Source organism: Tursiops truncatus, chromosome 11, assembly GCF_011762595.2.
Source record: "Tursiops truncatus isolate mTurTru1 chromosome 11, mTurTru1.mat.Y, whole genome shotgun sequence".
Taxonomy (NCBI): domain Eukaryota; kingdom Metazoa; phylum Chordata; class Mammalia; order Artiodactyla; family Delphinidae; genus Tursiops; species Tursiops truncatus.
In genome coordinates this window covers 45,863,260-45,888,416 of record NC_047044.1, presented here as the reverse complement: position 1 = coordinate 45,888,416, position 25,157 = coordinate 45,863,260, and the positions used below count along the sequence as shown (strand labels likewise).

The following is a 25,157-nucleotide window of genomic DNA, read 5'->3' as shown; positions in this document are numbered from 1 at the left end:
GTTTGTAAAATGAAAACAGAATCCTCTGGTGTTAGTGGGAGAACCACATTATATAATGTATATAAATAAAACTCTTAAGATAGTGCTTAGTACATACGGAACAGATGATTAGGGTGGGTATTTTTATTATTATCATTATGGAGATTGCATTAACACTCATTCACTACTTGTAAGTTCATTCTCCCATCTACTAGCAGGTGCCATGGAAAGAATTAAACAGTGAAGAATAATCATGAGAGAAAAACACAAAATGGACTAAATGATATTCATTAAATTTACCTATAAATTAGGAAAAATATTTCTATTATTCAATTTAATGGAGAAATATATGTCTATAGAAACACAGTTTGAAAAAGCATTTCACAAGATATAAAGTAATTAACACACTCTGAAAGATACAAACTACCTTCTATCCAGGGAGAAATTCTCTCCTGCCGTAAGTATTGAGTCTTCATAGAATTTTTTGAAATGTAGAATATTTCTATTCAATCTTTTCTACAACAAAGAAAGAAATAAGAAATAAATTACTGCGATAATTATGTCTGTTTCACCAATCTCATTCTTGTTCAAGGATATGTGCATTCGGTGTTGTGATTTTTATCTCATGTACATAGAAATATAGCCATGTTTTCCGTAATTAAAATTGCTTCTCCTTTAAGTGGGCGTTCATTACATCAGCATGCATCATTTTTCCAGGCGTTCTGCCACCTGAACAAATTTGAGAAACCCCAAGCTATGGTATGAGGATGGCTAATTTCAGGAGTAAGCTGTAAATCTCCAGCAATGAAGAATTATGCTGAGTTTGAAGGACTCCAGTGGAAGACATGATGAAGTGAGGTGGTAGGAAGACGGTATTGTCATAATAATGGGTAGTTAAACAATCAGGATACAGTGCTTGGGTACTTTGTAAAATAGTTCCCACACATAAAAATGCACTGACTGGATGAATGCTGGTATCCCACCAGAAGAGACAAACACCATGACAAGTGTTTATAACAAAGAAACATTCCCAAGCATCACGAGGGAAAAATCCAAATATTCAATATTTATTCTTAATGAAAACCTGAGAAAAGCAGGTAGTAGCAGGAGAATATGACTTAATTATAAACAGAAAAGATGAAACATTTCTGAACCTGACACTATCCCATGAAGAGTTCCAAGAACGTGACATTTAGTAGTCAAGGAGCCACTGTTACGAAGGCATTCACATACTCAATTCACACTTACCTCATCCTGGATTCAGAGGTAGACAAGATGCTGCCTAGGATGACAGATCTCTTAGTATATTTGGAAAACAGATGAGAAAGTAAAACAGTCACTGAACAGTGACTTAACTGATGTAGGGTCACAGATGAGGATCACCTCACTTGGCTTGGGGTTGCCAGAATACTTCCAAGAGGAGAAGACACTTGAGCTGGCCTTGAAGACATGAAGGAATGCCTGGAATGACAAGAAAGGATAGAAAACATTTCAGTACCCAGAGACTCAGAAGTACAAGAGTAGACAAAGTAACTAGGAGGATAACAGGTAGCGTTTCATTGCAGAATATACTGTGTTGAGTAGGAGAATGTCTGTAGGAAGATAACAGGGACCCCAGTCATGAAGCCTTATATAAAAAAGTGATTCAAATATGTCTGGAGTCTAGCTTCTTCTGGAGGGCTGACTCCAGTGTTCTGTGTGTTCTGGCCCAACAGCAGAAGTCAATAGTGTCTCTTATCCATGGCTTGCAATACTTAGGCCACAAGGGCAAATACCAGAATCATCTTTGAGAGGAAATGACCAGCAAATTTTGAGCCAGGAATTTTTGTCTAAAAGTAGCAGGGGATCTTGAGCCAAGCATGAGAAGCCAAGATCTAATGCCAAATGGGAATCTGAGAACTACACAGCTGAGTGCAAAGAGCAGGAGGACAGAATGGGCCAATTGTTATCAATTGGGATAAATTCTGGAGGAAGCTGAAAATCCCACGATGGGATGTTTCAGCACTCTCGGCGGTTTGCTTATATGAGAGGTTGGTCTGACGATCCACAGTAGACGAGTTATTTGGCACACAGTAGGCTCTCTATAGGGTGTGTGATTGTGTTATACCATTTGTCTACTTAACATATGTGCCTATATGTAATGATTCAGCTGAGAGCCAAGAATCTCTAATGGCAGGTAATCATTTAGGATATTTACTAGCCACATGAGTATCTTATCCCTTCAAAATAATTCTGTTTGTCACTGTACATCAAGTCCTACTATAGTGCCCAGAGTAGATGTTCTCTGAACTGAACTGAACTGAAAGAGCCCTCCAATGCAGCCTCCCCGCCCTGCGAGTCCCACCCCACCCACTGGAAGGTCGACCGAAATTGTGGCAGATCAGTGATTTCTACACATTCCTCAGTTTCAATTTTTAAATGGACAGATTCGTTTTTAAAGCAATAATAATACAAGCATCAGCCTTATATCAAAATTAAAATAAACAGTTTTATACAAAACAGTAAACTAGAGTTAAGAAAAACATCAGACTGTATAACAAGATATTGAAGAATGCTTTACAAAGCACTATCTTCATAACAGCAAAAAAAGATTTTTTATCATTAACAAATCATGACAAAGAATTTTTATGATTTAAAATGGGTTTTCAGTTTTACAGATTATTTGTAGATGTATAACAAAACCATGGAATTTTGAGAGCTGAAAGAAAAGAGAGAGCTTGTCTGACTCAATCCCTTGCTATTAATGAATGGAGACCCACAGAATGGTTTACTCCAAAGTTCTTTTTGTGCAACTCTTTTTTCAGTACTTGATGATACACTAAAATCAGGTACAACAGAGTCTTTATTTTCCTTAATTACACGTTTTTAAGTAAAGGCATTGTGCAAAGGTGAATATCTTGGCATCTCCATACTGCAGCACAGAGCAAGGCGTTTGATACAAAGTCAATGAATATTTGTTGGATGAATGAATAAGTGAATGTATGTAGTCTTCATGTATGTAGTCTGCCTATGTATCACACATAGGATTGCTATCTCACTCATTAATAAGCTCACTAATGTATATCCATTCTCTGCATCGTCTATACTAGACTTCATCCTAGAACTCCTTACTTAGTGATGGATACCAGGTACCTGATTTGTTCCATGTTTCTGAATCTAGATTTCTTAAGACCGATGAGTTCATTTGGTCAAAGGTTTCCCCATCTCCTATTCCTAGAAGCTTAACACAATTATCTACCCCTAAGGATCTTACCTTTTTCAGACCAATTCTGAAGACTGGTTGATTATGGATTAATCCCAGCATTAGAATCTCAAGGGAAGCTAAATTGTTTTATACCTGATCCTTCATATTTTTATGGCAAAGATTTGAGAATTTGCTTTGAATGCATGAAATTGCCCTAAGATGAGACATGCCATCAGCACTAAAGTAAACAAAGTCTGTTTCCAGCTAATGTGAAACTGACCAAGATGGCAATCTGAGTTAACGCTTCCTTTTTTTTTTTAAACTATTTACTCAGTACCATTTATATTGACATATAACATTATAGTAGTTTCAATTGTACAACGTAATGATGCCATATTTGTATATATTACAAAATATCACCTTAATATTGTCTCTATACACAGTTACAAAAATTATTTCTTGTGGTGGGAACTTTTAAGATTAATTCTCTTAGCAACTTTCAAATATGCAATAGAGCATTATTAACTACTGTCACCATGTTGTACATTACATCCCCATGACTTATTATTTTATAATGAGAAGTTTGTACTTTTTGACATGTGTGCTCAGTAACAAATTTTTACATAAAATCCAATTAACCCAGAAGGTCACTTTAATACTGGTGCTTCCTTGGGAGATTCACAGAAATATTGGGGAAACCAGTTACCCTCTTGGCCGGTATCGTTCTCTGAAAGACTCGTCTTTTTTTCAGGAACATTTGAAGTGTATCCACACACTTTATTTCCATATCAGTTTGGCTAATACCTGACATACATTGATTGGCACATATTCCAATATTGGTCCAGATAAATATTACTCCTGGGTGGGTAGAGATTTTATTTCAAGATGAAGAAAAGAAACCTGGAAAATGGAGGTGATTTTCAACACCATTTTGTATCTTTATTTCACTTATATTTTTCTAATACGCTGAAATGTGAATTAACACTTTCTTTGATTTGAATCCAGAAGAGGCCAGGTTGAACCACTAAGCCATTCAGAAAAACTGTCTAAAAGACATAATCCACTAGCCAATGTTCTTTGTAAACAGATGACCAGAGATACTGGCTTAATACTAAAAGAATAATCAATACTTTTTTTCATTAGATTTTCTTGCAGAAGATCCCTGAGGTGAGGGGTCAATAGGGTATTTATTCCTCAGAGCTCACAAATAAATAGGGTTGTGTGGGCTAAATATTATTGGGATTGTGATCTTCGGTGGGACCACTGCTTGAGACATATTCTCCTGCCAGTAAGAAGGGGAGGAAGCAGCAGTTGATAACAGTGGGAGTCTTAAGCTATGGGACAGCAAGTTATCGCCATTCCCTTGCTTTCGTATCCCATAGAATTCACTATGCAAAGCTCTGACAATGCTGTTGAATGAATGCTATAAAGAGAATTTTCAAAGAATTCTCTCTGCGGCAGAAGATACAATGGCAATTTTTTTTGATGTTTTAATTTTTGTTCTTATTTTCAATAGAAAATGGAAATTAACAATAGTACCATTCTTCTCACAATTTGGATTCCTTCCCTTTCAGTGAAACTAATTTCTGTGCCTGTTGGTTATTCATATCGTAGCAGAATAATTACAGAAAAAAATGCTCACCTGTCATTATGCAATGCTCTAGATGAAAAAACTAAGCATCTTTCTTTTAATAACAGAAACATGTAAAATATAATAGGAAGGTATCCTTTACAAGAACAGTTTATGTTTTCTCTAAGGCACCTGTTTTATTCTCCTATGAGATTGTATTCATGTTTCAAAAGTCTTATTCGTCAGGATATTGAGTAACTTGATAAGTTGCTATTATTTAGAGCATATATTAAATAAACATATTTGCAATGAGTTGACTGAAGAATTTAAGTTCATTGGAGTGTTATGATGAAATAGATTTCTTTGTTCTAGTAGCTGCCCTCCACTATCGTATGTTGAATCTAACCTTCCCCTTGGGTAAAAGATCTCTTCATAATATCTTGGGTCAGATTCCAAAACTTTCCCGATATGTATTGATGTTAGAATTTTCTCATTTCAATATTTAAGCCAATATTTAAAACTATAACACCAAACTCTTTATTAAGTTTGTCTTCATCCAATGTTTCATGCTAACTAGACATGAGCTAAGCACTCTGCAGATGTTATTCCCTGACAGAACACTATAAAGCAAGTATTTTCATTATCCCCATTTTACAGATGAGGAAATTGAGGTTCACAGAGGTTAAGTTACTTGTACAATATGCATAATAATGAGCAGCAAGTAACCTTAGCTGCCTAATTCCACAGCCTGAGAAATTTCCAGTAGAATACAATAATCAATAGTAAAGGTTTCATATCACCATTTTATGACAGACCATTTTTTAAAAAGAAAGGCATTTGTAATTGTCTGTAATTGACATTCCTTAAACATGCATCTTGCTTATTTCCCATGAGGCTCCAGACGTTAAAAATCTATAAATTTATTTTCTCCCTTAAGAAAAAAGGCCCTATTTCATTTTTCTTCAAGAACCTTTGATGTGACCAATTTCTAACACCCAATCATTATAAATACATCAATAGATCAGCAATGTCAGTATTATTAAGTGTTTTATATGTGGACAGTATTAACTGTAAAATCAAGATTCCTTATTTACAAGTTACATAGCTGAACATAACAGAGACCCTTTGGCCTTTACTGCTTCTTTTCCATGTTATTCAAAGAGGTATAGCAGGGTTTTGTTTTGTGGGGTTTTTTTTGTTTTTGTTTTTGTTTTGACAGTCGTTCCAAAAGTACACATTTCCTATTTTGCCACATTGATTCTTTTCTTGGACCTATGTTCTCCATTTCCTTTGGTTTCTGTTTGACTTCTAAAGCATCAACAATTGTTAGACATTCACTTAGCTTGTCATTCATCCACCGTTTTTACTTCCTTGGCCAACAGTTAACCTTCAAAACCATGTTATCTGGAATTGCTGACATGTGTATTTTCAATTTTCCCCAAGTACTCCCTTAGCAGTTTTGTTGTAAAGTGAAGACCAACACGTTCCTTTTCAAAGACCAACTTAGAAGAAGCTCTGCATAATCTCCCTTTCAAAACTCTCATGATTTTTTTTCTCTTCTTTTGATAATACATTACTTTTGTTCTACTGCTCAAGTCTAATGTATATCTGAAAGCCCTTCTAAGTGTTCTTGACATTAGATCATTTACTCTGAACAATACTTGATATTAAATACTATATGACTTGGAATTCCCCAAAGAATTTAAAGAATCTTAGCAAATATGAAAAACGTTCATGTTTACCTTAACCAAAATAGATCAAGGTGTGTAATGAGATCCTTTCAACTAATGCCCATATGGTCATGCAAAGTTCAGCTTACCTTAACAACTCAATTTTTTAGGGTAAACAAGTTTAATTGTTGCTATAACTAGGCAAGTGGGACCCTCAAATTCAACATCTATCATCTAAAATTCCAGCGCTACTACTTATTTGCCCAATAAATTATCCAGATCATTTCATTTAAATGGAACCTTTAAGGTTTTGACTGTTAATCTCTACTTCACTTTACTTTTTGACCCCCATCTGAATAATTGTCCTTTAAGCAAAGGTACACGGAAATAAACTGTAACAGACACTTTTTAATTCCATGGTTTTAAGTGTGATTGGTGTGTATAGAGTTTACCATGTGGAAGATATTGAAAAAGCAGATGGGGGGAAAAGGGAAGTTGGCCAGGTTATTGACTTTTCTTAATAGACTTTATTTATTAGAGTAGTTTTAAGTTCACAGCAAGATTGAGGGGCAGATACAGAGAGTTCCCATACACTCCCTGCCCTGATACATTCGTAGATTCCCCACCATTATCAACATCCCCTGCCAGAGTAGTACATTTGTCACAGCTGATGGGCCTATACTGACATATCATTATCACCTAACAATCATAGTTTAGATTAGGGTTCACTCTTGGTGCTGTACATTTTATGGGTTTGGATACATTTATAAAGACATGCATTCACCATTATAGTATCGTACAGAGTAGTTTCACTGTCCTAAATATCCTCTGTGTTCCACCTATTCATCCCTCCCTCTGCCCTAACCCCTGGCAACCACGGATCTTTTTATTGTCTCCATAGTTTTGCCTTTTCCAGAATGTCACATAGTTGGAATCATAGAGCATGTGGCTTTTTCAGATTGGCTTCTTTCACTTAGTAATATGCATTTAAGTTTCCTCCATGTATTTTCATGGATTGATAGCTTATTTCTATAATACATGGAGAAGAGTAAAGTTCTTCACTATGTCAATCACCAGGAGTAAAAGTCCAAACAATTCTGCCCTTTGCATCTTGGTGTCAGAGTCACCAAGGAAAACACAACACAGTCAAGCACTGGATGGAGCCACACTTTACTTAGATAGAAAAGAGACAGAGCTAGATCAGCTTCAGCAGTGGGTATTGGTACCCCATGGCCAGAAGGTCTTTCCCCTACTCTTGCTACAGTGCAAGGAACCCCATCCATTCTTGCTTGGAGAACAGATAAAGCAGTGGGGTTGGCCAAGTGCCATATGACACACACTGTTTAAGCAAAGACAAAGAGTAGTCACTAAGCCAGAAACAAGGAAGTATATTTCCACACAAGGTGATAAGCCCAGTACAGGCTGTGTGGGCACTTTAACTCTTGGTAAGGAAGTGTTCCAGGCCCTAAGGCCAGCCTTGTGCAGACAAGTGGGGGCAGAAAGACTGAGTGCATGATACTGCCATCTCCAACAGATCGTTTGTGTTTTTATCAATGAATTTTAAGAATTCTTTGTACATTTTGAATCTGCATTTGCAGAGCAAGATTTTCAAAGGCCTTTCTATTGCATTATCTCGTATAATTTTCATGATGATTCTGTTATTCAGACAGCACAGTTATTCCTCTCGTCATCAGGCAAATGGTGAGACCAAACAAAGAGAGGTTACACTGAGAACATAAACAAGAAGATGTAATTCCTTTATCTGGGACACCAGCTTACTATGGAATCCAGCTTGCTTTCCTTGAGACCACCGAAGAACTTTAATTCTCTGAGTGCTATGTAGTTAGCAACTGCATTAGGAACTGTCTCCAAGTTCATTCAAATACTTTCAGATTTCCCTGTTTTCCTATCCTTCTTTAGGCACTTTACCTGACTTACAGTGGGAAAAATAAACCTCCAAAATTGGTGGGCTTGACTCATGTGCAATGGAAAATGACTCCATTGGTTATGAGGTATGATGTGAGACATCTGCTAGAATAATTTGGCTACTACTGGCTGTATGACTCTTTTATTCTTTGTATTTTTAGTGATCATTTTATGTGACTTAATTATTTTCTCAACTAGACTGTAAATGCCTCTAGGGAAAAAATGATAATTTATACTTTGTATTCTTAGCACCTACGCTTAAACATAGGTAGTCACTAAAATGAATTTTTGTTGATGATGTTTATGTCGAAAAGAGTTTGATGTATGCATGCAATATGGATCCAACTGTTTCCAAATGAATAAAAATTGCTGAATGAATAGCTTCTTTCAGGTTACTAAATGTACCATGCAACCTAGGCATGGCTCAACATCTGCTATATTGGGGCTTTTTATATTGTATCATGTTTCATATAGGAAATGTTGCTATAATACTAACTTTATGATGTTTTTCTCCATTGCTGCATAGTATATTTTGATCTATATGAAGTTCATTCATCCAGAAAACACTTACTAATCTGCTTTTATATGCCAGACACTGGATATGAGCTCAGCACATAGGATATGCATAAAATTGGCTCAGACTTTAAGAAACTTTACATTTTGTAGTTAATTTAAAACATGCTGTGCATTCCTTATTTCTTCTATTTCCTCTTTTGCTCCTTACTTCCCATTTCTCCTCAACTTTTCTCATGTTTGTTTATATAGTTTAGCAGCAGCTGGTTAATACCAAGAAGGCTTCCATTTATTGCGTATTCAGAATACCTGTGCTAAGTGCTCTTCACACAATGCCTCACTGAATTTCATTTTAAGCCTTGGAGCAAACCTACTAGGTGGCTATTATTGTCACGTTCATTTTACAGCCTAGTAAATAAAGGTTTGGAACAGCTGGGTAATTTGCATAAGACCTATAGCTCATGTGGGAGAGCCAGGATTGAACCCAGGTCTTCTCTCTTCAAATTCCACTTGCTTACCCACTAGGCCATTACTGCCATTTAAGGATAAAGTCACTCATTTATATAATGATAGACCTTTGGTGGCACGCACACTTTTATTTTTCTGATGTACGTGAATCGACAGAAGAACACGTAGAGACTAGGAAAGATGTAGAGAGGGGCTTAAAACAATATCCAGGAGGGCCAAAGGAAGTGACATTATTTAGGTGGAAAAAGAAAACTGACGGGATATAACAACGTTTTGTCTTTAGGGCTGTCATGTGGAAAAGGAATTTTACTTGTTGAACACTACTCCAAGGATAAGGCTAAGAGAAAGTTACATGTTAAAAAGAAACAAGTTTGGGCTCGGTATGAGGAAAGATTTTCTGATAGAATTGTTATAGAAGAAATTAATCCAGAAAGAAGAGAATGCAATTTGTGCAGAAGTTCAAACATTAGAGTGTTATGGAGGGGCCTCAGCAGGACGGGGAAGTGGAAGAGATAGTGACTGTGGTCCTGCCTCTGACTCCAAAGGCGGAAGAGCTGAATCACTGGTGGTTCTAGCCTTAGAACATCCCCCAGGATTAGCCCCACCGAGCAGTAGATGTCACTGTTTCATAGAAAGAGAAGTAAAGAGGCACCTTTCTGATTGTAAATAGGATACTTTAGAAAGATGTATTCAGATCTCCCTCTATTTTTGATGGAGAGGAGATTCTAAAAACTATTTGGGATTAATGTTGTAGCTAAGAAACATGCAATGAGAAATCCAAGACTGTACAGCATTTTGCTGAAGAACTTAGGCTTTATTTTTATTGGAAGGCTTAGCTCAACATTGTAGTGGAAGATTATGCTTGTTCCAAAGAGTCTCCATGCATAAGGTGAGATATAATAAAGGACAAAAAGTCTTGTTCTGATGGTGCTGCTGGTATTAAGGGTGATATATATGTACACACACACACGCATTTTGAATCAGTGCTTTTTTTATCTTCCTTTCTGGCGCTCTATTCTTTCTGTGCTTAACCCAAGCTCTTTAAGGAAAAGGGCGTGACATGAGGCATATTGACTAGGATTTTGCATTTCTCAGTTTGTAAGACACTCGAACTGAGATCACCATGAATCAAGTTCCAGGCAGAAGCAGCTTTTCTTGGCAGAGTTATCTGTAAAACCCGAAGGTTGGGACTGAAGTGACTTCTCAGCCTCAGAGAAAATTACAGGGTCACTGACACTGTTTAGCAATAGGAGACAGCAAAGCCCTCTGGACCACATTTCAAATGTACCCTCTTCCCTCTGCTTTATCTCTTCAGTTCAAAGATCCCTACTGGAGCACAGATCCTCATCTGACCTGTTTCCCTGAGGAGCTTTTCTCAGGGTAGAGGTTTCTTTCACTTCAAAGAGACTTCAAAGACAGCGAGAAGGAAAAGAGTAGAGGGGGTCCTTTAAACCTGCTCTCTGCATTGGCTGTGAACTACTCCAACCATGGCTTCCTAAGAACTTATAAATATATGTAACTCCTGGTTCATTTTCTTAAGAAGCTTATATTCTCAGAGGAGGGATGCAACGTAGACAAATGACATAATAAAAAGTGGAATGCACCCTAAAAGTAGAACAAAGAGCAATATGTTTTAAAATAGGAAAGTGAGCTGGAATAATCACAGAAGGTTTTTTATGGAGCATATGAAACTTTAATTATAGTGCTGAAGGACGGGCAGAATTTTGATACATAGAAAATGCAGGGGAATGACATTCCACAAAAAAAGAAATGGTCATAATGTAAGTTCAAAGGTGGAATAGAAAGGGATTTGGGGCTCCTGTTCAGATTGGTTGAAATGTAGGGTTCCGAAAAAGGAAATAAAATCAAACCAAAATCATGATCATGATATTGCTTTGTATGTGAGAACTGACACTGAATGATTTTCAGGAGAGAAATAATAGTTCTAACAGGGATGCTTTAGCGAGATTATTACAGTATTGATTTATGCTGTCACATCATTTGCTATACAATGGTGATCTTCTTCGTAACAGGAGGCCAGATAATCTGTTGAGAGTAAAGAAGGTGCAACTGGGTTCTTTAAAAGAATGTAGATTTGGGGAAGTTACTATGGCAATTTCAATCTAGCAGGAGAGAAATAAAACTTGGAATGAGGACCAAGCAGACTGAGGTCAGAGAGCACAGATTATGTAGCATGAGTTAGTAGCTGCCAACATAACACTGTAATTAGCAGTATTGGAATGGAAACCTGGAAAGCAGACGGTGGCAGCAAGTGAAGGCTAGGAACGTGCATGGTGAGTAGGGTAGAGAACAAAGAAGGAATTCTACGGTTTAGAGAGGGCAGGATTGAGAATGGCTGAATCCTAGCTTCTGTTCAGGTGGAATGGTAAATAAAGCTTATATGGATATCTACCAGTCCAAGGACCTATGTGTGCCAGGCAGTAGGTTAAACAATTAATTTTTACACACTCTGTGAATTAGATGTCGAGGTATTCATTTTACGGACAAGGAAATGAAGAGTTGGTAAAGGACTGGTACGACTGGTATGGGACAGAATTAGGATTCTAACCCAGGTCTGCCCGATGGAGACAGAAGAAAGCAGTTGGCGGTTTCCTCGAGAGTGAAGGTAGTGGAAGGAGTGGTCTCTTTTGGAGAAGTCTGGGTCAAAGCACGCCAGGGGGCTCTTAGGATGTAAAAGGAGGGTAATCCAATACATGCCGAGGGGAGCTCAGCTATGGTTCTGATAAGTATTCATTTCATATCTTAGATGCTATGATAATGGGATTCTTCAAAATTTACACAGCATGGTAAGATTGCCTCAGCCATGGTAAAAATAATAATAAATCTTAGGATCCGAGTGGCTTTCAGGAGGACCATGAGCTGACATTCCAGTGTTATTGTTGGAGTCGCTCACGATCCTGTGAAGGAAAAAGACCACTTTGACCAGCAGGAGTGACTCTGCTATAACCACAGGCCCATCGAGAGATAGCCTCACGTTGTGAGTAGGAGTACTAGAACACCTGAGAGCACGTGGCTGAGAGTGGGAGACAGCGCCAAAGCAGGAAACAAGGAGACGGAGGCACGTGCGGACCAGGTCTGGGGGTGGGGTGGGGGGGGCGGGACATCCTCCTGCTGGCCCTGCCTGCTTGGCCGGTCCCAGCCACTACAGAGGGATTTGCAAAGCAAGTCCCACGGGAGAAGGAGCGCTGAAGCTTGGTCTCCTTCTTGGCTCCCAAGGCTGCCCTGCTATAAGTGTGGTACTGCTTATAACAGACACTAGTGGTGAAGAGCATGCACTCTGCAGTCAGAACTGCTTTGGGTTCCCAGCCCTACCACTTCCTAGCAGGTAATTTTGGACATCAGCTCTCTCATTTCTATAAAAGTGGGACTAAGATATCTCTCTCTCTCATCAGCTACTTGATATTAGCCCAACAACTAAGAGTACAGTAACCGGCACTTTGCATGAATCAATAAATGGTAGTGGCTACTTGCTGCTAGTAAATGATGGAAAAAAGGAAAGAAACTGTCTAACAATAGAAGTTGGCTTTACAAATTCAGACTACTTTGTATAAAGTCACTAAATAGTATTCATGGTAGGAGGGTTGGAATAAAGTGAGAGACAGGGTGGGGATGAATTACGGATTGTTCTTTTGGCTTTTTTGTGTATTTTATGTTGCTTTTGTAATAAAAAAAAAAGGAGAAAAAAGGGGTTGAAAGCAAAAGCATAGCTATAAGGAACATTTTCAGGTTTATGTTTCACACTGTTCTCTAAGTCTCAAATTCAAAATGCTCCAAAGTTTACAATATAACACTTTTGGTTCATTTAGTGTTTTCACTTCATTATAATACCATATACCTAGTGATTTCAGAAGAGATACATTTGCTCATATATACCTTTAGGGCTCAATCTATATGACTCCAAATTTTCTCCGCTCAAAGACAACTGATTTTTTTTTCTTCTGTTTCACTTCACTTCTTGTCCATATAGAAACATATACCACATATTGTAATCATGACGAATATAGACTTTGTATTCCTTTTCTTTCACTTAACGCTTTTCGCGTTGCCCCATTGCCTCCATACTTAAAACTTTTCACGGCTGCTTAGTAATATTCTAACAAGAACTGTGATCTTATCTGTCCATTCCTCTGAAGTGTAACATTTCGGGTCCTCCCACATTTTTACAAGGATGAACCAATCCGGCTGCCACACACGTTTTCACAACTATAACCTTTTTCTCCTTGTGAACTGTTGCCTTAGGATAAGAATTTTCAATGGTAGGGAAATATTTTCTGGTTCTTAAAATTTACTGTCAGATTGTTTTTCAAAATGACTGTGCACATTTACAGTGCCAATCTCCTGGCAGCTGCCACAGCTGCTTCATCTTCTGGCCCAAGCTCACAGGATCCCTATTATCATTTTAATTTTCGTTTCTTTAATTACTAGCAGGTTGAAGCATTCTAATTTATATGTTTACTTTCTTATGTTTCCTCTTAGAGCTCTGATATTTATAAATAAATGTAACCTTTCGAAATGTGACTGGAGACAATAAAGTCCTTTTACTGTTGGCGTTTCTCTATTTGTGTTCAATTTAACCCAAAATATTCATTCCTCTTTTCAAGTGCCCCCCAAATGCCAAATGCCATAATTGGAGAATAAAAGTAGAAAACAAATATATAAATTGTTTTGTTTCTGTGTCATTCCACAGTCAGGAAAGAAACCGAAGGCCTCAGTAGGTCCTTTCTCAACGTTCTGAGACCTGACGGCACCCATTCAATAGTCTTCTGATGAAATTAGTTTGGGGACATTCAAAACAGTCATATTCTGGACAACAGATTGGATTACTGACCAGGATCAACCCTTAATGGGCCAGTTAGTTTGGTTGTTATAGCAACAAAATTTGATTTGACATTCAGTTATTCAATCAACGGCTCAGCAATAGACCTGCAAACAGTACATTCTGTTGAGACTGAAGGCTGCCTTCCCCTCCTTTATAAACCTTATGCCAACATCCATTTGAAAATTTTCAGAGCTTAGTATTTCATCTGAAAAATTTCAGGGCTTAGTATTTCAAATTTGAAATGTGTTCTCCACCGCTTCCTGTAAAAGGTCTGAGCTCTTCCTTGAGACATCTGTGTCACCTTAAGTCAGAAATCCTAAAAGATGTACGTGGGTGCACAACTGGATATAATACTATGCCACTCACTAGATCTGAACCTTGGGAAGCTGAGGGGATTTGATCTACTTTACTCAGTTTTATAAGAGAACCAGAGAAGATGGCTGCCCTGGAGGATCAAGTAGTTTCTCTTTCTTCTGGAGCTTCCTGAGTTTTACCCTTCCCTTCATTAATCATTCTGAAATTGACTCTTCCTCACGGCTCATTGAGTTAAATGGGATCAATCACAACATTTCAAACTGTTGTGATGTCATATATATGTCAACACAGACCTAAGAGGTTACATATACTTTTACCATTTGGGGTAAATGCATTATAGATTGGTAACCCAATATGCTAGTAACCCCTTAGGGAAGTAAATATGGTATTTAACTGTAGCTCTAAAAGTAAAACTATACCTGCATGTCTGTTTGTTCCACTTAAAAGAAGTTTTACCTTCTATCTTTAGCTAAATGTTACTTATACAACTACACAAAAAATGCATGACATTTTTCATCCAAGAACCTATTTTGAATCCAAGTTAAAACTGTACATGTATGCATTTATGAAGGCTTAGAATTAAAATAAGAAACTTAGGGGTGGGGGTGATGCTTGATTGAAGCCAACTTATGAGGTCCACCACCAGTAAAGAAGCTATAAATATTGTCTCCTGCTGCTTTTGTGGCAACATTAAAAAGTGTGTTGAACTGAATCTAATGTATCTTCCTGTGAGTTCTTCCACAAATTATGATACACGTTGTAAGTATGTATATTCTATTTAAGAAAACAATGATCTAGATACATTTTGATTTTAATTTCTGAGCTTCTTTATGAGGGGTCACTTTATTTTTGCTAATCTTTGTCCAAGAAGACAATGCCACCACCCATCAACCAATGTACAATATACATTCTGAGGGCATTTATTTGCTTTTCCAGTAGTAGGGATGGATTTGGTTTCTTACGTATTATTCTACTTTCTGTTTCCAAGCAACAGTATACACGGGAGAAATGGTTAGAATTTAGAGCACAACAAAGCTAACTGACCCACAAAATGATTGAACCCAGAACACTGTCCTGTTCAGTTTGCCAAGTCAGTTTTCTGTTACATGGTAGCCTTTTGCATGGCAAGCTGGAGTTGGTTACTCAACCTCATTTCTTTAAATCAAGGAAGAACTAATGGTCACTTGTAAACAAGGTTGCTTCTTTCTACTTGCTTTGCTATTGACTACATGCCTGAACAATTAAGCAAATTTCATGAAGCAGTTTTTAAAAAGAACTTTCTTCTAACCTTTTTCATAATATCAAAAAGCTGGGAGGTTGGCTGATAGCTCCTGACTTTGCTTGGATAAAGGCGTTACATTATTACACTCTCATGCAAGAACTTTGTAGCCCAGAATACCGAACCAGCTCCTAGATGGAGAGAACTTTCCTAACTATGTGTCCCTATGTTCTTTTAAAGAACACATTACTTCTATTTTTTTTTATAAACTAGTTTCAAACTGAGGTCACAGGTAGTGTTTCAAGAATCAAGGTCATGTGGCTTAGGGCTTTAATCTTTGAGGCTGACATATTCCACAGATTGATACTGATCTCTCTCTCTCTCTCTCTCTCTCTCCTCTCTCTCTCTCTTCCCCTCCTCCTTCTCCTCCCCTTCTTCCTCCTATTCCAATCTTTTCCCCCAAGCCCCTCTCTTAAAACTGTTTTTGGTATCAAATGTTTTCTTTTGGCTGTTCTTACTGCATTTGGAATGAAGCTAACTCCATGATTGCCTTGGGATTGCCTATGGGGATTCACACAGGCTCGGGCAACCTCCCTGAACAGGGTGATGAAAGCTCCCTCAAGCCCCTCTACTAGGGAGGGTCTCCTGGGCATCTACCCCACCAACTCCATCAAAGCACAAAATGCAGATCCCCAATCAAATACCTGACTCTTTTCTTGAAGTTACCTACCTTTGTTCATCTCTTTCTGCTCCCTAGGGTAGAAGGTAAAAATTCATTTTTGTATAAATACTCTCATGGTCATTCTTTTCAGTTCTATATCCTTTCAAAGGTCCCTTCTTTGCACCTGGACAACTCCAGAAGAGTGGTGCCAGGGCATTTGATATGTATGGTTTACACTGTGACCATTTAACCATGCTATTCAGCTACTTATGTCAGCCATTAGTCTTATCAGTTTAGCTGACATTACTTTAAAGCTTTCAAATCTCGTTCAGCTTTAGTTATAGCTAATATAAAAAGAAGATTTGGACAGATATGAAATTCAGTGCTACAGATAAATGGATTCATTTAAGAGCTGAGCAGAAGATGACTTTCCAATAAATACCCTGTCTGTCCTAAATTCTCAATGAATTGTGGTGTGACCATGTAGGCGTGCACACTCTAAAATAACAAGGGTTACCATTTTTAAAACAAATGCATATGGATAATTCAGGATCAATAATCAAACATATTCTATTTCTGATATCTCAGACCACTGTCAGGAAAAGAAAAGGTTCATTTTGGAAAGAGACCTTACTTTTTTCCCTCACACTCTGATGATGAAAAACACTTGATCTTGGCTTTCTTGCCTGGAAAAAAGAGCGCCTGTGCAGATTTGGATTTAAGTCCTGGCTCTGCCTCTAGTTGTTTTGACCTTCAGCAAGTCACAACCTCCTTGTCTGTTTCTTCAACACTGCGTGAGCAAAGTAGATTTTCATAACCCTTTCAGCGTAAAAAGTCTAGAGCTAATGCAAAACTGAAAGGATCCATCAATTCAGAAATAATTAAACCATTTTATTTTTCATTGTGCATTTGTGAAGCAGTCACACTACATGAGTTGGACTGGTATTAAGTAGAAGACCCAGCCTCAGCTGGGTCAGCTCAGCACTAGGATTAAAGGTGCATTCAGTCAACCTCCTAAGAACTCATCAACCAGGTGCTGTTCCACAAAGGCTCCTTCCAGAAACTTATCATAGGATATTGTTCTCGAGAACCCATCAGTCTACCTGGGTCCTCCTGATAACTATGGCTAAGTAATCGTCACCCTTTATAACTTATTTCTGCAGTCAAGAAAGAAAAGCTACTGCATCCAAGACATTGTTTGGGCCAGTGTGGGAGATGCATTTATGGTCTACGTTTTTAAAGATCAAACTTTGAAAGATTCTTAGCAATAAAGCAGGCTATAGTACACATGCGAAAATATATTTTTCAATGGCAGGAAAAAAATTCCGTCTTTTACAATAGCAAAAATTTTGGAATCAGAATCTTTGATTAAAATTCAAATCCCTATGAAGCTTTTCATGTTTCTTATCGCTGAAAAAAATCAGCAAACATTTTTGCTCAAGAGGTACATCTCTAACTCCAATAGAACCTGCATATTTTCCCCAACAACTGTATCAAAGCAGTAGTGTTAGCTAGTCTGGGAATAAATAATACTGATTTTAAGCCTCACCATAGTCTTAAGCCAAATGATATTGCCAACAGCCCAATGAAGATTAGCTCTAATGGAGAAGAAATGACAGCCTGCAAAATTTCTTCTCAAGTTTCTTTCAATTGTCAGTGAGTCAAAACCACAGTCACTAACGCAACAGCTCAGAAAGAGAGGCGGAGTTGAAAAACTTCCAATAACTGTCAAAGAAAATTCTAGTCTTTCTTAAGTTTTTAAATTAAGTTTTACTCATGTCAACCCCATCAACAAAAAGGAATAAACTAAGACTGTGTTTATGTGACACCACAACAACTAGTCAATTAAGTGGGGAGTGAACTCAAATCTTTTGATTGACTCAATTTTATACTTTCAGTTTGCTATTTCAGTGTATTTAATTGGTCACAGTCTTAACATGGGCATATTCATTCAATAACATTCATGTGGCATTTGATCACTATTAACAACTTTCCTGGAGATCTAAGAATATATAATACAAAGGCTCTGAGTCCACTTAAGTGCATATTAATTTCTGAAAAGCATTTTTGCTTTGAGCTGTCACTGAGAAATCATGCAAATGAAACCAATGTAAAGATGGTGGTAAATATGGTATCCAAACAAATTAGGTCCAGATTAATTTAAACATTGCTAGGGTAGAAAGAACAAATCTTACTCCTTTGTTATTCAAAGATGAATATACACACATACACATGAAAAATGGTGAGTATATCAATCATATCCTGTTGTAATTATAAAACTGTACTTTGAAGAATAAACCATAATGTTTTACATTGGCACTTATAGTGATCAAAAGCAATATCTTCTTATTTACCAAACAAATTATTAGATAGGAATCATATTTCACCTATAACATTGCCTTGATGTACAATTTATATATGTGGCAGACTCTAAATATTAGCTGTATTTGGTCAAAAATAATATAATAATAAGTATTTATTTATTTCAAAGAAATTTTGTCTGGTCTAATGAAAAGAAATTTGAACATGGAATCAAAATATTTGCGGTTATTACCAGGCTTATTGCTTCCTAGCTGCTTGACCTTGGGAAGGTCATTAATCTGCCTGAACTTTGGTTTCTTAAAATGGAAGTGAAAAAAAGAAATCTGCTTCACAAGTTTGGATAAAAATTAAATAGTCAGTGGACATAAAAAATGTGTTATAGAATGATAAAGCACCATAAACTGTCATTATTATTTATAGTACGAAAGTGTAAATACTCAGTAAAAATAATTAGTAAAATGCCTACTATGTGCTACACAATATGTGAATCATTAGTCTTTATAGTTATCTTGCATAATGGGAGGTTTTAATGCACATTTTTAAGAAGTTGATAGATTAAGCAGGCAGAAACAAACCTTAAAAATATAGAAGAGAAGATGGGAACAACACAAATAACAAGTTTTATCTAATAAATGTGCGGGTGTCTAACAGTATTCAACATGGGCAGAATGCATATTTTCATCCAGAACACACCATGCATTTACAAAAGGTGACCGCACACTGGGCCATAAGACATGTCTTAACAAATGTCAAAAAAGTTTATTACGGTCATAGCATCTAACCAAGATGTGATTTAATTAGAAATCAGGGGAAAAAAGTAAGTGTGTTAGTTTTCCATTGGTGTGTAACAAATTACCACAGACTTAGCTGCTCACAACAGCACCCATGTATTATCTCATAGTTCTGTATGGCAGAAATCTGAGGAGGGTTAAATGGTTTTCTGCTCAGGATCTCCCAAGACTGTCATCTACATGTGGGCTGGGCTGGACTCTGATCTGGAGGCTCTGGGGAAGAACCTGCTTCTGTATTAGTCAGGATCCTCCAGAGAAACAGAACCAACTGGATAGAAATACAGAGATACATACAAGAGGAGATTTACTACAGAATTTAACTCACATGGCTATGGAGGCCGAGAAGTCCACAATCGTCCATCTGTAAGCTGGAGGTCCAGCAAAACTGGTGGTGTAATTACTCCAAGTCCAAAAGCCCAAAGAGCAGGGGCACCAGTGTCTACCGTTCAATAAGGTTGTGTAGATAGAAAATCTAAACAATAAATTATTAGAATTAATAGGATAGTTACCAAGTTCGGGAAATGAAAAATAAATGTAGAAAATTATTGTATTTCTACATATCAGCAACAATGGAAGAATTAGATACTGAAATTTTTTAAATGTATCACTTAGTCACAAAAACATAAAATAGCTACAAATTTAATACAGATACACAAAATCTTCTGAAGGAAATTTTTAAACTTTGAAAGACTTTAAAAAAGGCCTAAACAAATAGATAGATATCCCACATTGATGGGTTGGGAGACTCAATAAATAAAATAAATATTTCCATTATTTCCAAATCGATGTTTTATGCAATTTTAATCGAAATCTCATCAGATACTCTTTGGTAAAAGTGATATGATTCTAAAATTTATATGAAAGCAATGTATAATACCTAAGATGACACTGAAAGAGAGAAGATGTGACTACTTACTCTTCAGGTACTTAGAATAATTACAAAGCTATAATAATTAAAGCAGTGCAGTACGGAGCATAGAGAGACAAATAAACCAGTATAACAGAACAGAGTCTGTTATTTCTAAATGGACATGATATATGACAGAGGTGCAGATCAGTAAAGATGACCAGTAAATATATGGTACTGGAGCAACTGGTTATCCATATGGGGGAATAAAGTAGTGGGATTCCTACCTCGTACTGTAGACAAAAAAAAATTCCACTTTGATTAATGATCTAAATGGGACAAATATAAACCTTAATATAGAAGAATATCCTTGATTTTGAAATATGCAGGATTTCTTTGAAAAAAATAAAAAGTACAAAACAGAATGATATTTAAAAAACTGGCACATATATGAACCATGTAACAATTCCTATCTTATCCTACTATCATCATATTTTGGTCAACTTAGGGAAGAGGCATGGTGCCAGAAGCAACTTCCTAACTTCAGCCTCTTCTCCTTGGCCATGCCAGCAGCACATCAGGACCAAGCTGGAATAAAATACAGATGCTGAAGAGAGTTTTAGAAGAGACTGCAGAACATAAGAATGTGGACAAAGAGAAAGGAGAAAACTAGAAGAAAGTTCAAGGGGAGAAGCTGCCCCTCTGTTCAAGCCCCTTTTAGCCCTTTAGGAGCTCATCACGTTCCAAGGGTGGTTCACCATTGGAGGGGTCTATGTGTACATTATGGGCAATTTGAATCTAGACTAGAGGACTTCAGAAAAAGTCACTGCCCTTTCATTATTTGAAAAGGACGTCATACGAACACTGATTTTACTTCTTTTGTTTTTTTTAGATGTTGGGGGTAGGAGTTTATTAATTAATTTATTTATTTTTGCTGTGTTGGGTCTTCGTTTCTGTGCGAGGGCTTTCTCTAGTTGTGGCAAGCGGGGGCCACTCTTCATCGCGGTGCGCGGGCCTGTCACTATCACGGCCTCTCTTGCTGCGGAGCATGGGCTCCAGACGTGCAGGCTCAGTAGTTGTGGCTCACGGGCCTAGTTGCTCCGCAGCATGTGGGATCTTCCCGGACTGGGGCTCAAACCCGTGTCCCCTGCATTGGCAGGCAGATTCTCAACCACTGCACCACCAGGGAAGCCCTGACTTTACTTCTTAATTTATGTGTTAGTCATGTGAATAAAAATCAATGCCTGAAATACTGTGTGTAAAAGTAGCACGTGAACTTTGCCAGAAACTGTACTTGTAATCTTCTACTCAACCTGGAACAACACAGGTTGATAGTTTGTATTGATAATCACAACATCCAGCACACTCCACTGAGCAAAATTTATTAATTTCTCTATGCTGGATGAGACAGATAGAAACCAATTCAAGTTTGGGGGGTTTTTTTACTAAAAAAATTTTTTTCTACTTTAGAGAGTCAACCTTTTTAAAGACACACTATAGAAATGTGCTCTCAGGGGTGATCATTAGGGATATAAAAGTAGCTAAATAACACATAAAATGATAGAAAGTAATTTGAAATGATCTCAAATATTTGAAATAAGGTTAACTGGAAAATATATAGAAGTTAAATAACTGTTATTCAGGGAAAACAAACTGCAATGGCTCTTAATTGCTACTAACATTTATTGAACAGTTTGCTTTATTAGAGGTTTCACATAGATTTTGATTTTCAAGGGTAACATCTGGAGAAATGTCATTTTGCCCAGCCTAAACTCTGTAAGCCAAAATACCAGTTCTCTCTGAAGGCAGCTCTCAAAAATCACAGTCAAAATTACCAGTAGGAAATCATTATTCTCTTGGGACTGGACTTTGTATATCTAACCACTTCAGGTACTGCAAATATCTCACCACTGCATGGATTTATAAACTAAGAACGACATGTGCAAGACACAGAAACAGAAAGACAGAGAATTCTGACAGGTCAACTGTCCAGTCACATTTTATTTCCTTTTCTCTTATCAATGCCCAAAATCATACAACAGATACATACTCAGTACAAGTAAAATTTATCCATGGACACCATTCTCACAGAAACAACAAATGACCTCATGTTATAGAATAACATATCACCAGAAATGAAGGAAGCATGGACTGTCAGCAATTGCTTACGCCTACTGAAACATCCAAGGGTAGTATTGGATTATTGTAATATTCTGAGAATATTCTTTTTAATTAAAAGTGAAAGATTGGCTCTCCTCTTAAAATATGCATCACAGCATATTTGGAAACAATGTTATAGGAAAGTGATTCCAGATGTTCTCTGAGAAGTCATGAAAGCCCATTTGAGAAATACTGATATAGAGTGATGTATGTGTGTGTGTGAGCTAAATCTATGTGTATACATACATTCATGTATATCATATACAGACAGACACACACACACACTCATACACGATGACAAGAAAATAAACCAGAGTAAATGTGGAAATTTGGGGAAAGAAATTGATAACTCTCCATAAACAATTTGCTAAAGTAAATCACTGAACTTAATGGTTGACATGAAACACACAAGGGAGCAATTAGGTAGAGTGATGCAAAGGCAAATAAATAAGACCAAATTTCATGTAAATATAATGCATTTCAGTGTTGCTGATAAGTTTCAAGAAAAGTTAGCTTGACTAGTTAAATCTCAGGAAGGAGAAGTATTATGACCATCTTCAGAATCCAGATGGAGCTACAAGCTCTATTTTTCTGTTCAAAAACCAAGAGTAAATATGGTGAACATGAAACAGTAGATTTAAGTAGATCCTTAGAACAAATATTAAGGATTAATGTTTTTCTAAAAGAATTAGTTAATAGAAGAAATAAAACGTAACACTTTTTTTCAACAAAGTAGTAAAAGACAGTGAATTAAAATTTTAAGTTAAATATTTAATTATCTTCTTGAACATTCATTTTCCAAATCCTGAGAAACAATGCTTATTGATTTTTTTCTGACTATGAAAGGAACAACTATCTCTTTGCAGAAAATTTAGATAAATAAAAAGAAATAAAATCTCAATTCAACCCTCTGTAGGTGGAAATACCAAGGCAATAAATAAATTCTATATAAATTGGAATAAAAATAAGTTTGTAAATATATAGATTAAAGAGAAACAAAGTCATTTACCTAGAACTTTGTGAACTAGAGTTCAGTAAGGTAACCACATAGAAAATGAGCAAAGAAAAATTAGTAGCTTTCCATCCCACACAAACACACACAAGGATTAGATATTTTTAGATTTCATTTTAAAAAAGCAATAAAAACTTTATTGAATTATAAGTAAAAATTGTGCAACAAGTTATGATAATCTATAAAACATTACTGAAGGATCTAAAGAAAAACTTAAGTAGAAAGTAAACTATATTTATGGATAGGAATGCTCAATATTGTAAATATTTTAATAACCCAAATTGGTCTACAAGTTAAATAAAATCGCAACCAAAATCCTCGTGAGAATTTCTTGGAACTTGATAAAGTGATTTTAAAATTCATATGGAGGAGCAAATGCTTAAGAATAACCAGGACAATCTTAAAAAGGAAGAAAGCAATTGTGTGATGCATTCAACTAGCTATCAGAACAAAGTATGGAGCTAAAATTAAAATAGTGACAAAGCAGCATGCACGATATAGCACAAAATGGATTAATCATATATACCAGAGTGAAGTTCTGAACTTTTCATTCTGGAAATACGGAAAATCCGGAATTTTACTAAGGTACGTGTGGTAATTTAATGTATGATAAAGGCCAGCATTACAAACCAGTGGGAAATGATAATGAACTCAATGTTTTGGGTAAATGAAAAGGTATAGGAGTAGAGTCTTATCTCAAATCATTAAATAAAATAAATTTCAGCTCATCTAGAAACCTAAATGAAAATATTATTAGTAATGAATATGGTGGAGTGTTTATGGTCTGGGAGGAAAGAAGGCCTTAATTAGCAAAACACAAAAATCAAATGCCATAGAGGAAAAGATTGACAAGTTTGTCTAAATCGAAACTAAAAGTAAAGTGAAAGAGTAATCATTACCTTGGGAGCTCATATTTGCAATATGTGTAACAGATAATCGCTTAATACCCAGGAAAATGTGAGTGTATTACATAATTTATATGTATACACCCTTCAAAATCAATAAGCTAGAGACAAACAACCCAGCAGAAAAATGGGCAAGGGATATAAACAGACAACAAGAGGAAACTTAACTGACCAATAAACATGAAAATATGTTGTTTTCCTGACAGTCAGAAAAATAGAAATTAAAATAAAATGATTTATCAGTTTTTGATCTCACAGGGAGGCAAAATGTAAAATTTTAATAATATCCACTGTCAACAAGGGTGTAAGGCAACATGTGCTCTTTGCAGAGCAGATGGGAGTGTGAATCAGCACAGCCATTTGGGTGGACAACTTGGGAGGCTCTGTTAAAAGTGAAAATGTGCAAACCTTAGCTTTGTTTACAGAACAAAAAGTTGGAAACAAGTTGAATGGCCATTACTAAGCAGAGGGGAACTATGGAATAAAGTAGATTTTTATATACTAGCATGACAAATGTCTTAAGTCATGCTTAAGTAAACAAAGAGAACAAAAGATCAAAATAAACAAAAAAAGAAGATTGCAAATTACTATATTACAGTACGATATTTTGGAAAAAATACAATGAAAATCAAAACTGTGTAATTTTACAAATGTAAATACAAGAAAAAGTTCTAGATATACGCCCATGAACTTCATAACAATGTTACTCCTTTGAAGGAGGAAGGGACCAGGACAGAAAAGGGCCAAATATGGACAGAGACTATATCCTGGGATG

The 25,157-nt window shown here is 36.6% G+C and overlaps 1 long non-coding RNA gene across 1 annotated transcript; it reads right to left on the bottom strand.

Moving 5' to 3' along the window:
* Window positions 1–403: 403 nt before the first annotated feature.
* Window positions 404–20,854, bottom strand: LOC141275776 (uncharacterized). The gene is made up of 4 exons (XR_012324068.1): window positions 20,789–20,854; window positions 19,784–19,930; window positions 1,228–1,440; window positions 404–495 (listed from the first exon to the last, which is right to left on the bottom strand). It is a non-coding gene; the product is annotated as an uncharacterized lncRNA (long non-coding RNA).
* Between the last annotated feature and the right edge of the window lie 4,303 nt (window positions 20,855–25,157).